We start from the raw sequence: 16,549 nt of genomic DNA on the forward strand, positions 1-16,549 counted from the left end.
GAGCTCTACTTGCCTCAGTTTCTTTACCTGCAAAATAGGGGGTAGTAGTACTTCTATTAAATGAGACAATACTTGGGAAAGCTCCTAGCACAGTGCCTAGATTATAGGAGGAGCTTTATAGATATTTATTGAATAAATGACTGAATGACTCTCATTTTCCTTTGACCTTCATTCTCCTGTCACTGAACTCTTGATCCTTTTAGCAAAAACTTTCATGAGGAAGAAAAGAGTAAGACATTTTGTTGTCAACTGAAAATCAGCTTTTAAACATAATGTGTTGTGACTATGCTACTTTTGCCAGGAGGGATGTCCATTTTCCACCCTGGTGATAATCAATTTTTTTTTTGCCTCAACCTCCAAAGAGTTTTAGAATTAATATTATTTTCCTCTCTTCAGGTGTGTTTTCCTTTGAGAATGGAATTTGGGTCTTGGTACTGGTATACTAGTTCAATACTCTTATTGTCCTCCATTTAGTCTAGTGTTTCTTCATGGTTCAAATTGCCCTTCTCGAGGAGCCGAGCTTGTAATACGCACTTGAGATAATGTGTAAATGCTTTCACTGGCTCAGTTCCCTTCCCCACCCAGCATGCCTGAGTCACCTTCACAACATCAAGATTAGGTGTACATGTACCGTCATAAATAATGCCTTGTGCAGGGGTAATGTAAATGGAATCTGTTGAAATATTGCCCGTTATATTAAAATTTATGTTTCGATTATCATTTTTATTATATGAAACAAGTTTGAGCTTTATAAAGTCATTCAGAAAAGAGATCTGCATCACTGTTAGGACTGTCTGTCTACTTGGCATCTATGCCTAGCACAGTGAGAGTCATACGAACATTTCTAAGGCTATTATTTTTTTCCTCTCGGCTTTGAAGATCCAAATTGTATTACTTAACAAATTATTATTTGAAATACCTCTAACGGTGTTATATGAAAGTCCTAGACATAGCACTTCTCCATTCCCATGTCAGAAGGATCTTTATGAAATGCAAATCTAATCATATATCCCTTCCTGCCTTATCTCCTTCAATGGCTCCCTATTTCCTACCTTATGAAATAAAATAAGCTCCTTAGTTTGACAGAGCCTTCAATATCTGTCCTTGTTTTCTTCCTTTCCTCTCTCACCTTGTTGTAGGTCCTAAACTCAAAGTCTTTCCAACAGCAATGCTTGTAGTTTTCTCTCACGTAAAATGATATTTCTTTCCTCTGTTCTTTTTCCAAAATGGTTCCCTTTCTGTGCGAGATATCACAGCCCACCTTTACCTAAAAATACTTCTTTAACACTTACTCATTTTAGGGCTCATTTCAGTTGTCACTTCCCTTGGAGAACTTCCCTTGATCTTCTAGGCTGGGTTAGAAGTTCCTCTTCCGTGTTCTCATAGCTCCTGGGACTTTCCTTTATCATAACATTTATGACCTTGTAGTATAATTCTGTGTTTATTTGTATATCTTCCTCATTATATTTTAAGATCCTTAGAGATGAGGACGCTGTCATATCCATTTCAGTATCCCAGCAGGGCTGCAGCTAGCTCCTAATAAATCTTTATTTGAGTTAGAAAAAAACATACTCATTCCATTGGGCCAGACTTAGCCCATAACAGGAAGTCTTTGTGTGAGGCACACCCTGATTAACTATGTAGCAGCTCTGCTTAGGCCCCCACAGTGTGTGATGTACAATAAGTGCTCAGAGTATGTTTGTTACAATGAATCCATCAAGTAGTCAATGAACACAGGATGGCAGGAAAAGTTGAAAAGCAATTGAAACAGGCAATTAAGAAGAAAATGTAAATCATCATAAAGAAGACTTGAAATATCTGTAATAAAGGGAATGTTTCTGGGACAAGCCTTTCTCTAAACACAGAAAAAGTTGTAAAGTGGAAGATCTTCACAATCTATCAGTAGATACACAAACTCTGAAATTACTTTAATTTCTGCTAGCTTGTTTTACTGAAGGTGTATCATACTCTGTGTGAGATGTTTATTTTCTTTGAAGCTATCACCAATGTATCTCAATAGCAGGGTATTAACCTTTTATCCAAACTGACCAGAACAGGGAAATAGAATAGGTAACGACTTAAAAAGCAGCGTGGAGAGGTATAGAGTAAACTACAACAGCTTTGAGAATTTCTTTATTTTTCTTTTATTTTTGTCTCTTTTTTAAATAACAAACCTCTCACAATGTGAAAAACACTTTGGTAGAAAAGAATGTAATATTGAAAACAGAGAATAGAAACATTGAATTAAAACTTCAGCTTCACCATTTCCTATCATTGTGACTTTATTAGTGCTCTCTGATTGTCTTAATTAGACCCTCATATTTTCCTTTTGATGTAATGGCTACCATTTGGTGAAGACCTGCTGTGTACTAAAACTTTACTTACATTTTGCTATTTAATTCTCCTCCTGCATCCTCTGATATAGGTGTTATTATCCCCATTTTAGAGATAAGGGAACTAAAGTTTAGAAGGGTACAGTAAGTTGTTTAAGTTCACACAGTGATAAAAATCAGGATACTAGCTCTGGCCTGTCTAATGCAAACATGCATCCCTAGTTGGAGTTAGCCCATTATTTTGTAGATACAAAGTTAGAACCTACCTTCTTTTTTTCTGAGAATGTCTTCCTGTACATAATGCTTTAATCATTACTCTTTAGTGATTAAAGAGTGATCATTATAGTACTCTTTAATGTAAAGAACTGGTTCACATTAAAGTGTAATATAATTTCCCTTTAGATTTAATCCGTGTTGGTACTTAGAAGGCTTTAATGCCAAATGTTAAGAGATTGGAAACTTGATCATTGAACTAGATGAGCTCAGGCTCTTTGAGCCCCAGAGAAAGGCTCCTCCAGGTGAGTTCACTAGCACTTGATTCAGGGACCATCCCAAAACATAAATTTTGGAAATAACAGTGAAAGCAAAACATCACTAATTTTGACTGATATGGGAAGATCCTGAATTAAGGAGAGATCTCCTTTCTGTGGTATCATGTGGGAAATTCAGTTTTCTACTAGAAAGAACACTAGTCTTGAACTTTGAAGATATGGGTTCATTTTCCAGTTCTGCCACATGGCAGAGGTTGTGGTATGACTGCTGTTTGTATGACGTTGAATAAGTCAGTTATTTTCTACAGGCTTTTCTTTTCCCATTTGTAAAATGGGGATGGTTATCCTTGGTAAGCCTACATCACAAAGTTGCTTTAAGGATAAGATAAAGTGAGATACTGGGAGGGAAAGTATTTTGGAATCTTATGCAAGATTTTTAAAAATCTGACTTATGGAGGAGAGAAAAATAATAGTAGCAATGTCCTGGCTTTGTCAGTTTCTAGTCCTGTGTCCTAAGATGAGATCTTCTGCTCACTGCCTCTGCTTCCTCATCAATAAAATCTGTGGGGAATAATGAAATGAGTCTTATTAGTGTATTAAATAAAGATTAAATGAGATAATACATGTAAAATGTTTAGAATAGTGCCTGGCAATTAACACTCATTGAAAGTTAACTGCCATTATTATTATTAATAATAGGGGTGGTGGTACTGGTGCGGTCTGCTGAGTTTCTCTTTGAACTAGGTATATTGTTAGGAATAGCTTTTTCATTTAATTCTCAGAGTCACCCTATTAGGTAAGTATTAATATTCTAGTTTTGAAGAAACAGAGGCTCGGAAAGTTGGTTCAAGATCCTATAGCTAATAAATAGTGCAGCTATGATTTGAACCTAGTTCTGTTTTACTTTGAAGCTCAGGCTCTTTCCACTATGCCAAGCTTCCTCCTATACATTTTAAAGAACTGTTTCAGTATAGAGCTTTTTACTTTTCTCAGGGCTATAATGCAGGACTACTCCACTACTTGCTTTGCTTTTTTTCTCACCTCTCAAATACCACTTCTCAAATTTTAACAGTTTGTTCAAGTGTTTTGAGTGCCTACTTTGTGCACAGCAGCATTCAAATAAAAGAAGCTTTGCATATCCTGTTTAATTCTCATGATGATCTGTGGAGTAGGCAAGATCACTCTTTATTTGTAGTTCAGGACTGTTAGACATAAAAGGGAGAGTCATCTGTTAATGGTAACAGAATGAGAGAGTAGCAGGTTTGAGATTGAAATCTAGGTTTCCTGGCTTGGTATTTCCTCTCCACTGTATTGTGTTGCCTGCCATCTTGGACCCCATCTAAAGGGAATCAGGTCCTAATTACTCTTATGGGTAGAAACTAGAGGATGGTGCCATGTCTTGAGCTACTTACTCTCTTTTTTTTTTTAATTTTTGAATTTTATTTGTTTATTTTTATACAGCAGGTTCTTATTGGTTATCATTTTCTACATATAGTGTATATATGTCAATCCCAATCTCCCAATTCATACCACCACCACCACCACCACCACCCCCGCCACTTTCCCCGCTTTGGTGTCCATACGTTTGTTCTCTACATTGAACTACTTACTCTCTTAACTAGATTAAACAATTCCTCCTGGATTCTTTTTGTTGCTGTTAACTCACAAAGCAAGCCTTCACTTCACCGACAATGTACAATTAACCTTTCACTCTCTCCTTAATAGAAGAGGGCTGAATTGTCAGACTGGGTTCTGAGAATTCTGTCCTAACGGGCTTCTTTCCTAACACAATAGCAATAATACTAACCACCACAACTGCAGCAGCTTAACTTTCCGTGTGTGCTTACTATATGCCAGGAAGTATTCCTGAGCTTTATATGTATTAATGGTTGTAATCCTCCCCATAACAGTACATGGTAGGTACTGTTATTATTTATCCCTATTTAAAGATGAGGAAACTAAGGGACAAAAAGGTTAGGTAACTTGCTCCAAGGCCATTTAATACAAGGTAGTTTAGCTACAGATTCTAAGCTCTTAAACATTATGTTTTACTACATTTCCTTAGGTAATAGAATCTTCATCTATGTCACTTTCCTGCTCAGAAACCTCCAATGGCTCCCTAAAGTGCAAACTTTTTACCTTGGCATTTAGAGGACTCCCTGGTGTCAAACCAGTCCTTATTTCTAGCTGCATTTCTCATTACTCATCATTTTGAAAAATCTTGGGCTTTGGAGTCACAGATACATGTTTTTATTGCTCAGTCCTATCATTAAATAGCTGTGAAAATCTTGGGCAAGATAATTTATATTTCAAAGTATCTAAAAGTTGAGGGCAATAAATGAAATAATGCATATAAATGCCTAATACAGGGTCTGACATAGAGACAATATTATTTTAAAGATGCTTAGTTATCCTCCAGCAAAAACTAATCTGCCCTACACTTTCCTACCTCCTTCCCTTTGCTTATGTTTCCCCTACAGTAAGTACTTTAAGCAGGGACTGTGTCTTTCTTCCGTCATCCTCAAGCCTTAGCAGAAGCACTGGGTTTGGACACATGGTAGCTGCTGGCTTAAGTGAGTCATGTCATCAGATGCTTGAAATTTTCTGTGTTCAGTGCTGTCATCCTCAGACTAAGGAGAAGGGAAGGAAGCTATTTATATGCCATGCCTGTCGCTCTATATACCTCATTTTTTGGAATATTCATAATATTCACAATAATAGGAAATAGTCATTATTATTTTCATTTTACAGATGAAGAAACTTAGATCTAAGAGAATAAGTGACTTGCTTAAGGTTACACAGTTAGGAGGTTGCCTAGTTAGGAGGGATTTGAACCCATATCTATCTGACTTTCTGCTTCACTGGCTTTATTTCTGTTTATTAGTAAAAAGAGACACCATCTGATCTACTAGTTGTGGTGGAGTCATTGAAATCAGAGCCATAAAACATTATCTGGCCAACTTCTTCATTTTACAGATGAGGAGACTCTGACCCAGGAAGAATAAGAGGTTTACTCAAGGTTACTTAAAGAAAAAAAGCCAAACTAGGTCTGAGTTCCAAACCAGCTCTAAATATAGTAATTTTTTAAGAGACCTAGATGCCTCTCCCTTTGTGGACCAATAAAATGTATTTTTCTTCTGAACTTCTGGCCCTCCACTTAGGCCCTTATCTTATCACCTTCACAAACATAGACTACCTTATTTAGGTTAATGAGATACCACTATTAATTTTTCTTCTGTGAGCCACATTAGAGGTCAAAGGTGGTAAGCCCAAGCTATGCTTAGTTTCTAATTGTAAATGTTGGAGCAGAAATACATCTAGTTATCTTCCTGAAATTTCATAACAGTGATATTACCACTTCTTTATCTGGAACTATTAACTTTTAAAAAAACATCTTTTCGTATTTTGTGTATCTCTGAAGAAAAGATTGGAGGATTTTATTAGATGATCCCTAAGATCTCTTAATTCTGAGGTTCTGATTCTGTGATTTTGATGCTTACAGCTTAATTTTACATTTTATATTTACTTGTGTGACTTTGATTCATCTTTGCACTATGAATTCCATGAGGGTGGAGCCAGTGTCTGTTTTTGCTCACTCTTGTATCCCTAAAGCCTGTGCATAATAGGTACCCAGAAAGTATTTGTTAATTGAATAAAGAACTATGTGAGATTGCAAGGTGATTATCATCGCTATTTGTTATATTACTAAATCAAAGCTAAGAAGAAAAATGACTTGTTTAAGAACAACTGCTATTTAGTGGCAGAGCCATTCGGAAACCCGTATCTCCTGGCTCTTGGGTTGTTGGCATGAGCAGATAAAGTAATAAAATTCTGAATCCTCATAGATTATCTCATGCCTGTTTCTAAAGTCATTAGTAGTCATGTGAATTAAGCTCTTAAATACTTATTTAATAATAAAAGACTCCTTTTAAAAAAAATAAAATGGCAAAAACTTTAAAACACTTACAGATAATTACTTTTTTCCTCTCAGAAGTACCTGAGTTCTTAGTTGAATTTTCTTCAGCTTTCAACTCTAGGTTAAGGGAAAATTTTCTTTGAGTCTTGCTGCTTGTGGTAGAAGTTATTGAAAAGTCAGCAGCTTCACACACTCACCAGAATAAAAAAGTCTGAAAACACTAAATGTTAATGAAGTTGTAGAATAATAGAACTTTCATACACTCTCAGCAAGTCAAATCCAGCTTATTTGGTTTTTTATGGCTCTTGAGTAAAAATGATTTTTACAGATGAACATTTGCAATTGATTTGATGATAGGCAACACTGGCTTTGCCTCCCAAATTAGAGAAATGATATTCCCACAGAAAATTCCATTCTATTCATTACTAAACCTGTATTACAAAAAAGAGCTCATTTTATTACTATTATATTTTACATTTCATCAATAAAAATTTTGTGGAAATGTGTTTTTGCTCTCGTTACATAAGTTCCAATATAATATACTTGGTTTTTGCCTCTGCTATCTGGCCCTTTACAGAAAAAGTTTGTCAACCACTGTAATAGATATTGTACATACTAACTTATTTTTTCTTCATCACATCCCTGGCAGAGATACATTATTATCCCTAATTTTTAGATAAGGAAACAGGATCAAAAAGACCCAATGTCGAATGACTCCTAAGTAGCAGAGCTGAGAATCTCTTAGGATTAATTTTGGTTTGATACCGATACCTGTATTTTTGTGCTCCACCATGCTGCCGTCTTCCTTAAAGGGTGTGAGTGGAACAGACCTTTCAACCTCCTGAGTCTGGGCCTGGTGACAATCTTAGTCCAGTGTACAAATGTCTATGGGAGGCCCAGCCCTGGTTTTACCCATACTAATTCTTCCCTGCCGTGAAATCTAGTGTCTTATTCTCTCCTTCTATATTCATATCTTATAATCTAGACCATTTTACAGATGAAAAATTTGAGGCTAGAGAGTTTCAGTGGCTTCCCAAGGTCTCATAGTTTTTCTCATAGGAAATACCTGGAAAAGCACTCTTCTCAGATTTGCCTTTGATTCCTTGTGCATGTTCCCAGATATTCCCCCAAATGTGAACATTTTTGATGCTTAATTTCTCTATTCATAAAGTAGGACTGATAATTCTTGCCCTGCTTTTATCATTGTGAGGATCAAAGGGGAAAGTTTATATGAAAAGCATTTGAAAACCATTAAACATTATAATTGTACATTATTGTCATGATTGTTATTATTGTTATAATTATTGCTATTTCTGGGAATCTTTCTAATTTATCACTAATCAAAATAATATCATCAGGATCTCCAAATCTGTTTTTTCTTTTGAAATCAAAGATCCTACAGATGCGGCAGAGACAACTATGGTGTGTCCTGACATTCATGCTTTAAGGTCTTTAGTGTTGAGAGATCAGCACAGGTTTTCTTGGTGCTCTATCAAATCTTATGTGATTAAAGGTACTGAGTGCACTAATGTAATCCTGTAATTAGATGTTATTATGCCAAAGGGTATACTACACCCTGCCCCCATTCGAAGATGTGAGTTGACTTTTGAGAATGTGCATATTGAAGAGAGAATAGACCTCTAATTAAGTAAATAAATTTAACTCCTGGAAAATTATATTTTAATAAGACAATTCAAACTACAAAAAAATGACAATTAAAGTTGTTCTAAAAATCTCAAAGCAAGGATATTCACCATGTTAATGATGAAGCCAGGAATAGATCCACAGAGTCAAAAGCCATAGCTCATATACTCTGTGTCTCTCAGCACTGGGAGTTTAAAGTTAGATTTCAATGTGGGCTTCTGTGGATTTTATTTTGTTAAGATTTGGATGAGGGTTATGAGAAAATGTCCTACTTAATTAAAATATACCCTAAACTGTCCTGTAAGAACTGAGGTTAGGAGTGAGTAAGCTCTGGAGGGAGGGAAGCAGGGCTAGACTGGTGACCTTGTTTTCTAAAATCTTATCTTCACCTTCCCAGTCCCTCCCTCTGATCTTGCTGCCATCAGAGGAACACTGTTACCTCTTTTTCTTTTTTTTTAACATCTTTATTGAAGTATAATTGCTTTACAATGGTGTGTTAGTTTCTGCTTTATAACAAAGTGAATCAGTTATACATATACATATGTTCCCATATCTCTTCCCTCCCTGTGCTATGCGGCTGCTTCCCACTAGCTATCTATTTTACGTTTGGTAGTGTGTATATGTCCATGCCACTCTCTCACTTTGTCACAGCTTACCCTTCCCCCTCCCCATATCCTCAAGTCCATTCTCTAGTAGGTCTGTGTCTTTATTTCCCTCTTACCCCTAGGTTCTTCATGATCTTTTTTTTTTTCTTAGATTCCATATATATATATCTATCTTCTTTTCAAACCCCATGTTTGAAAACCTTGTATACAAACCCCTTTGCTTGGGTCTTTTAAAAAGGGCTATGACAGCCTAGCATTTTTTTTTTAACATCTTTATTGGAGTATAATTGCTTTACATTGTTGTGTTAGTTGCTGCTGTATAACAAAGTGAATCAGCTACACGTATACATTTGAAATAAACTTTATTTACTAAAGGGAGCAATGTGTTTAAGTAAAATGAGGTAGGGTTGATTTAAACAATAGATTTTTGTCAAAATGATACAGAAATACATCAAAAATCTTGAAGATCTTCTGCCCACTTTTTAATCAGATTGGGCTATTGTTTTGTTTTTTTTTGCTATTGAATTGTATGAGTTCTTGATATATCGTTATAGTGTACACTTAAAACTAATAATATTATATGTTGATTATACCTCAATAAGAAAAAATCATGAAGCTAGAACCCATGACTAAGATTTGGGAAACATACTAGTCTGTCTACAGGCTTTTCTAAGAGGAGGCCGCTGCCACATTGTGGTTTCCTCTCACACCCATCTTTTCCTTTTCTGTGTCCCAGTCATCCTGCCCCTCTTAGATCCTCTAGTGTCCCATGCTACCTCTTGACTCAGGGATTTTGTGCGTGCTGCTCCCTCTACCTGAATAGCTTTCTTACCACCCCTATAAACATACCTTTTGTCTGTTGTTCCCAATCAACTGTCAGATCTCAGTGGAATGGCACTTTCTGAGAGAAACCTGGCTCCACATTCTAAATTATCCCACTGTTATATGCTCTCAAATCATCCTGCACTTTTTTATTAAAAAAAAAATGCTTTTTAAAATAAATTTATTTATTTATTTATTTTTGGCTGCATTGGGTCTTTGTTGCTGGGGCTTTTCTCTAGTTGCGGTGAGCAGGGGCTACTCTTCCTTGCGGTGCTTGGGCTTCTCATTGCAGTGGCCCCTCTTGTTGCGGAGCACAGGCTCAGTAGTTGTGGCACACGGGCTTAGTTTCTCTGCGTCATGTGGAATCTTCCCAGACCAGGGCTTGAACCCGTGTCCCCTGCTTTGGCAGGTGGATTCTTAACCACTGAGCCACCAGGGAAGCCCTCATCCTGCACTGTTTTAAATGCGTATTTTCATTTATATTAGTGTGATTATATGGTTATCTCTCTCTCCCTCTACTAAACTATGTGCTCTACAAGGTCAAGGACCATGCTTTTTCCTCATGTTGTACCCTAGGGCCTCCACAGCACACAGTAGGCATTCAGTAAATGTGTTAAATGAATGAACAGAAAGAAATGATTGCAAAAATACTTTGGCTACATAAAAGCTAAATTTCCAAAGGAGATTTAGGATCCCAAGAGAAATATACCATTCTTGCTAGTGTCATCTTCAGCTCTTTAAAAAAAATTATTATCAACATCCTTTTTTTCAGAGTGATGATGACTCATATCTGCTCAAATAAAATAACCTTCATATCTTGCCAAACTTATTGAGCAGAAGCAGTCTGTTCATTTGCTGGTAGAAACAGAGAAGGGAAAAGAGGCTATTACAGGGTTTATGGGTTCATTTTTTCCCAGTAGCAGGTTCTCCCCAACATGCTAGGCAGTTCTCTAAATATAGCGAGGCAGAGACAAGTGTTCTACCGTGGATCTCTAGATCAGTATTCTGACAGGTAGAGATCAAGCTAGCTAGACTCAAGGTTCAGAAAGTACAAACTGGTTTTATAGCCCTAAACTGGATATATATGTCTTCTCCATGACTCACTCTCCTTCCTGACCTACAGAGTCACTGCAGCTTCATGTGCTCAGTTATGATTGTCTCCTTCTTGCGAATCTTCTTGGCCTCTGTTCTAGGTAATAAAAATAAATTTTTCTTTTATGTGAACGTGGTTCTGATTAGTTTTTTTTTCTTAACATCTTTATTGGAGTATAATTGCTTTACAATGTTGTGTTAGTTTCTGCTGTATAACAAAGTGAACCAGCTATATGAATACATATATCCCCATATCCCCTCCCTCTTGCTTCTCCCTCCCACCCTCCCTATCCCACTCCTCTAGGTGGTCACAAAGTACCGAGCTCGTCTCCCTGTTCTATGCAGCTGCTTCCCACTACCTATCTATTTTCTATTTTACATTTGTGAGTGTATATATGTCAATGCTACTCTCTCACTTTGTCACAGCTTACCCTTCCCCCTCCCCGTGTCCTTAAGTCCATTCTCTACGTCTGCATCTTTACTCCTGTCCTGCCTCTAGGTTCATGAGAACCTTTTATTTTTATTTTTTTAGATTTCATGTATATGTGTTAGCATACAGTATTTGTTTTTCTCTTTCTGACTTACTTCACTCTGTATGACACACTCCAGGTCCATTTACCTCACTACAGACAACTCAATTTCATTTCTTTTTATGGCTGAGTAATATTCCATTGTATATATGTGCCACATCTTCTTTATCCATTCATCTGTCAGTGGACACGTAGGTTGCTTCCATGTCCTAGCTACTGTAAATAGTACTGCAATGAACATTGTGGTACATAACTCTTTTTGAATTATGGTTTTCTCAGGGTATATGCCTGGTAGTGGGATTACTGGCCATGTGTTAGTCCTATTTTTAGTTTTTTAAGGAACCTCCATACTGTTCTCCATAGTGGCTGTATCAATTTACATTCCCACCAACAGTGCAAGAGGGTTCCCTTTTCTCCACACCCTCTCCAGCATTTATTTATTTATTTATTTTTCCAGTCTTCAAATAGTTTTTATTGGAAGGCCATGCATTGCCTTCATTTATTGTATTTCAAATCACTATACATATACTTTTGTGAAAACACTGCCTGCATTTTCTAGTACAAAGAAACCAAAAATTGTTTCAGGAATGTAGAGAAATTTCCAACTTAAATAGCGAAAAAGTGCATCATAATTACTGCTGCACTGCAGTCATTTCTTCATTTCCCATATTTCTTAAATAACTACCTTGTGTGATAACACACGATATAAAGACTAATTATGAAAAACAGACATTTACATATACTTCTAAAGTTTTATTGAGAATATCCTATTGGCATTGGATAACCAATAGGCGCAGCTGTAGTAGCAGGATATGCATATGCCTGTTGGTTCATACCATTGTGCATATTGGGAATATTACGTCCATATTGCTGAGTGCTATCATACCCGTTCTGGTAAGTCCCTGTTGGATTACCAGTCCTAAAGCTGCTCTGTATACCAGCAGACACAAAATTACTTCCAGAGCTCCCATTGGTGTAATCTGAAGCACTGTAAACACCATTTTGAGTTTTTGCCCCAAAATCTCTCTTAAGCAGACTAGAGTAACCTGTCATAATTTTCCCTGTCTCTAAATGTATTAAGTCCACCCCTTTTGCCAACAGAGTATCTGTCCCGATGGTCATTCTTCATGCCTCCTCTACCCCTGGAACGACCTGAACCTCTGTCTTTGACCAACTGAAGCAATTTGGGATTAATTGCTTGATTAGCTTCAGGAAGCACAGAGATAAGGTCACTCACTTGCTTTATGTTATCAGGTGTAAAGAAAGTGTATGCTGTGCCTGTTTTGGTACTGTGAGCAGTTCTTCCAATTCGATGAATGTAATCCTCTGAGGAGTTAGGGTAGTCATAATTGATGACAAATTTCACATCTTCCACATCTAGCCCTCTGGAGGCCACATCTGTAGCAATCAGAATAGGAGCCTTTCCATGTTTGAATTCATTTAGAACCCAGTCACGTTCCTGTTGACTCTTGTCACCATGGCTACCCATGGCAGGCCACCCATCTATCCTCATTTTTCTAGTGAGTTCATCACATCTTCTTTTGGTTTCAACAAAAACAATGGTTTTAATCACCTTCTCACTCATGATCTCTTCCATTAAATGAATAAGCTTTTCATCCTTTTCTACATCATGACACACATCCACAATCTGAAGAATGTTGTGATTTGCACTCAGTTCTAGTGCACCGATGTTTATATGAATATAGTCTTTCAGGAAATCTTCAGCAAGCTGTCTTACTTCTTTTGGCCAAGTAGCACTCCACATTAGGGTTTGCCTATCAGGTCTTATCTAATCCACAATCTTCCTTATTTGGGGTTCGAATCCCATATCAAGCATTCTGTCTGCTTCATCAAGGACAAGATAGGTGGTTCTTCTTAGATTGGTTTTCCCACATTCTAAAAAGTCAGTAAGTCTTCCAGGTGTTGCAATACAGATTTCTACATCTCTCTCCAAATAACGTATTTGTGGTCCCTTGGGAGCACAACCATAAATACAAGTGGACTTCAAGCAACACGCTCTACAGTATTCAGCAGCTACTTGCTCTACCTGTTGGGCCAGTTCCCGAGTTGGTGCCAGCACCAAGCAAATAGGTCCATCACCTCTCTCTAGGAGTGGCTGATGATTGATGTGGACAATGACAGGCATCAAATAAGACAACGCCTTCCCAGATCCAGTTTCTGCTACCCCAACCATATCCAATCCATTTAGAGCAACTGGCTATCCCTGAGCTTGAATAGCTGTGGGTTCAGTAAAGTTCTGCCTTGCAATCACGTCCATGACATTTGCAGGGAAGTTCGCTTCATAAAAGTTCAGTACTGGCTTTGGGCAGTTGTGACCTCTAACTGTAATTTCCTTGCTTCTTCTGTATGTCTCTACCTCTTGTGCTGTACACCTAGCCAAATCAGGGTGTTCTTGATAAAAATTCTTCTCAAATTTGGGCAGCTCATCAAGATTCCACTTTTTTTTAACCAATTTCTCCCCAGGGTTTCCAAACTTCTTTCCAGATAACGGCCCTGCCCTACTTCCTCCAAATCGAGGGACACGAAACCCTCGATCCCAGGTGCAGTCTCGGTCACTCGAATAACCCAACATGGCGTCAATGGTTGCGGTTGGTGGGAAGTGAAGCAGAGAGAATCGAGCACTACGAGTAACCGGAGGTGGCTCCAGCGACAGCGAACTCTTGCGGGGGAGGCAGCGGAGGGATGGCGATGACAAGAGCTGGGGCTGCTGCACAAAAGTCCGGTGGAAATGAATGAGGTCTCCAGCATTTATTGTTTGTAGATTTTTTGATGATGGCCATTCTGACCTGTGTGAGGTGATACCTCATTGTAGTTTTGATTTGCAGTTCTCTAATGATCAGTGATGTTGAGTATCCTTTCATGTGTTTGTTGGCCATCTGTATATCTTCTTTGGAGAAATGTCTGTTTAGGTCTTCTGCCCATTTTGGGGTTGTGTTGTTTATTTTTCTGATGTTGATCTGAATGAGCTGCTTGTCTATTTTAGAGATTAATCCTTTGTCAGTTGCTTCATTTGCAGATATTTTCTGAGGGTTGTCTTTTCTCTTGTTTATGGTTTCCATTGCCGTGCAAAAGCTTTTAAGTTTCATTAGGTCCCATTTGTTTATTTTTGTATTTATTTCCATTTCTCTAGGAGGTGGGCCCAAAAGGATCTTGCTGTGATTTACGTTAAAGGGTGTTCGGCCTATGTTTTCCTCTAAGAGTTTTATAGTGTCTGGCCTTACATTTAAGTCTTTAATCCATTTAAGTTTATGTTTGTGTATGGTGTTAGGGAGTGTTCTAATTTCATTCTTTTACATGTAGCTGTCCAATTTTCCCAGCACCATTTATTGAAGAGGCTGCTTTTTCTCCATTGTATATACTCTTGCTCACTTTATCAAAGATAAGGTGACCATATGTGCATGGGTTTATCTCTGGACTTTCTATCCTGTTCCATTGATCTATATTTCTGTTTTTGTTCTAGTACCATACTGTCTTGATTACTGTAGCTTTGTAGTATAGTCTGAAGTCAGGGAGCCTGATTCCTCCATCTCCGTTTTTCTTCCTCAAGATTGCTTTGGCTATTCAGGGTCTTTTGTGTTTCCATACAAATTGTAAAAATTTTTGTTCTAGTTCTGTGAAAAATGCCATTGGTAATTTTATAGGGATTGCACTGAATCTGTAGATTGCTTTGGGTAGTATAGTCATTTTCACAATATTGATTCTTGGAATCCAAGAACATGGTATATTTCTCCATCTGTTTGTATCATCTTTAATTTCTTTCATTAGTGTCTTATAGTTTTTTGCATACCAGTCTTTTGACTCCTTAGGTAGGTTTATTCCTAGGAATTTAATTTTTTTTGTTGTGATGGTAAATGGAGCTGTTTCCTTAATTTCTCTTTCAGATTTTTCATCATTAGTGTATAGGAATGCAAGAGATTTCTGTGCATTAACTTTGTATCCTGCTACTCTACCAAATTCATTGATTAGCTCTAGTAGTCTTCTCATAGCATCTTTAGGATTCTATATGTATGGTATCATGTCATCTGCGAACAGTGACAGTTTTACTTCCTCTTTTCCAACTTGGATTCCTTTAATTTCTTCTTGTTCTCTAATGGCTATGGCTAAAACTTCCAAAACTATGTTGAATAACGGTGGTGAGAGTGGGCAACCTTGTCTTGTTCCTGATCTTAGGGGAAATGGTTTCAGTGTTTCCCCATTGAGAATGATGTTGGCTGTGGGTTTATCATATATGGCCATTACTCTTTTGAGGTAGGTTCCCTCTATGCCTACTTTCTGGAGAGTTTTTATCATAAATGGGTGTTGAATTTTGTCAGAAGCTTTTTCTACATCTGTTGAGATTATCATATGTTTTTTATCCTTCAGTTTGTTAATGTGGTGTATCACATTGATTGATTTGCATATATTGAAGATTCTTTCCATTCCTGGGATAAACCCCACTAGATCATGGTGTATGAACCTTTTAATATGCTGTTGGATTCTGTTTGCTATTATTTTGTTGAGGATATTTGCATCTATTTTAATCAGTGATATTGGACTGTAGTTTTCTTTTTTGGTGACATCTTTGTCTGCTTTTGGTATCAGGGTGATTGTGGCCTCGTAGAATGAGTTTGGGAGTGTTCCTCCCTCTGCTATATTTTGGAAGAGTTTGAGAAGGATAGGTGTCAGCTCTTCTCTAAATGTTTGATAGAATTTGCCTGTGAAGCCATCTGGTCCTGGGCTTTTGTTCGTTGGAAGATTTCTAATCACAGTTTCAATTTCAGTGCTTGTGATTTGTCTGTTTCTATTTCTTCCTGGTTCAGTCTTGGAAGGTTGTGGTTTTCTAAGAATTTGTCCATTTCTTCCAGGTTGTCCATATTACTGGCACATGGTTGCTTGTGGTAATCTCTCATGATTACCACAGTAATCTGCAGTGTTAGTTGTTGCTTCTCCTTTTTCATTTCTAATTCTGTTGATTTGAGTCTTCTCCCTTTTTCTCTTGATGAGTCTGGCTAATGGTTTATCAATTTTGTTTATCTTCTCAAAGATCCAGCTTTTAGTTTTATTGATCTTTGCTGTCATTTCCTTCATTTCTTTTTCATTTATTTCTGCTCTGACG

At 37.3% G+C, this 16,549-nt stretch overlaps 1 protein-coding gene and 1 pseudogene across 1 annotated transcript in view; one reads left to right on the forward strand and one right to left on the reverse strand.

Annotated features, from left to right (window-relative positions):
* Positions 1 to 16,549, forward strand: part of AGBL4 (ATP/GTP binding protein like 4) — a 1,273,876-nt gene that overhangs the window by 281,268 nt on the left and 976,059 nt on the right. The gene's annotated exons all lie outside the window — the stretch shown is intronic.
* LOC114898666 lies at positions 12,187 to 14,041 on the reverse strand (annotated as a pseudogene).

This window comes from Monodon monoceros, unplaced genomic scaffold (genome assembly GCF_005190385.1).
Source record: "Monodon monoceros isolate NGI ecotype Baffin Bay Population unplaced genomic scaffold, NGI_Narwhal_1 Super_Scaffold_18, whole genome shotgun sequence".
Taxonomy (NCBI): domain Eukaryota; kingdom Metazoa; phylum Chordata; class Mammalia; order Artiodactyla; family Monodontidae; genus Monodon; species Monodon monoceros.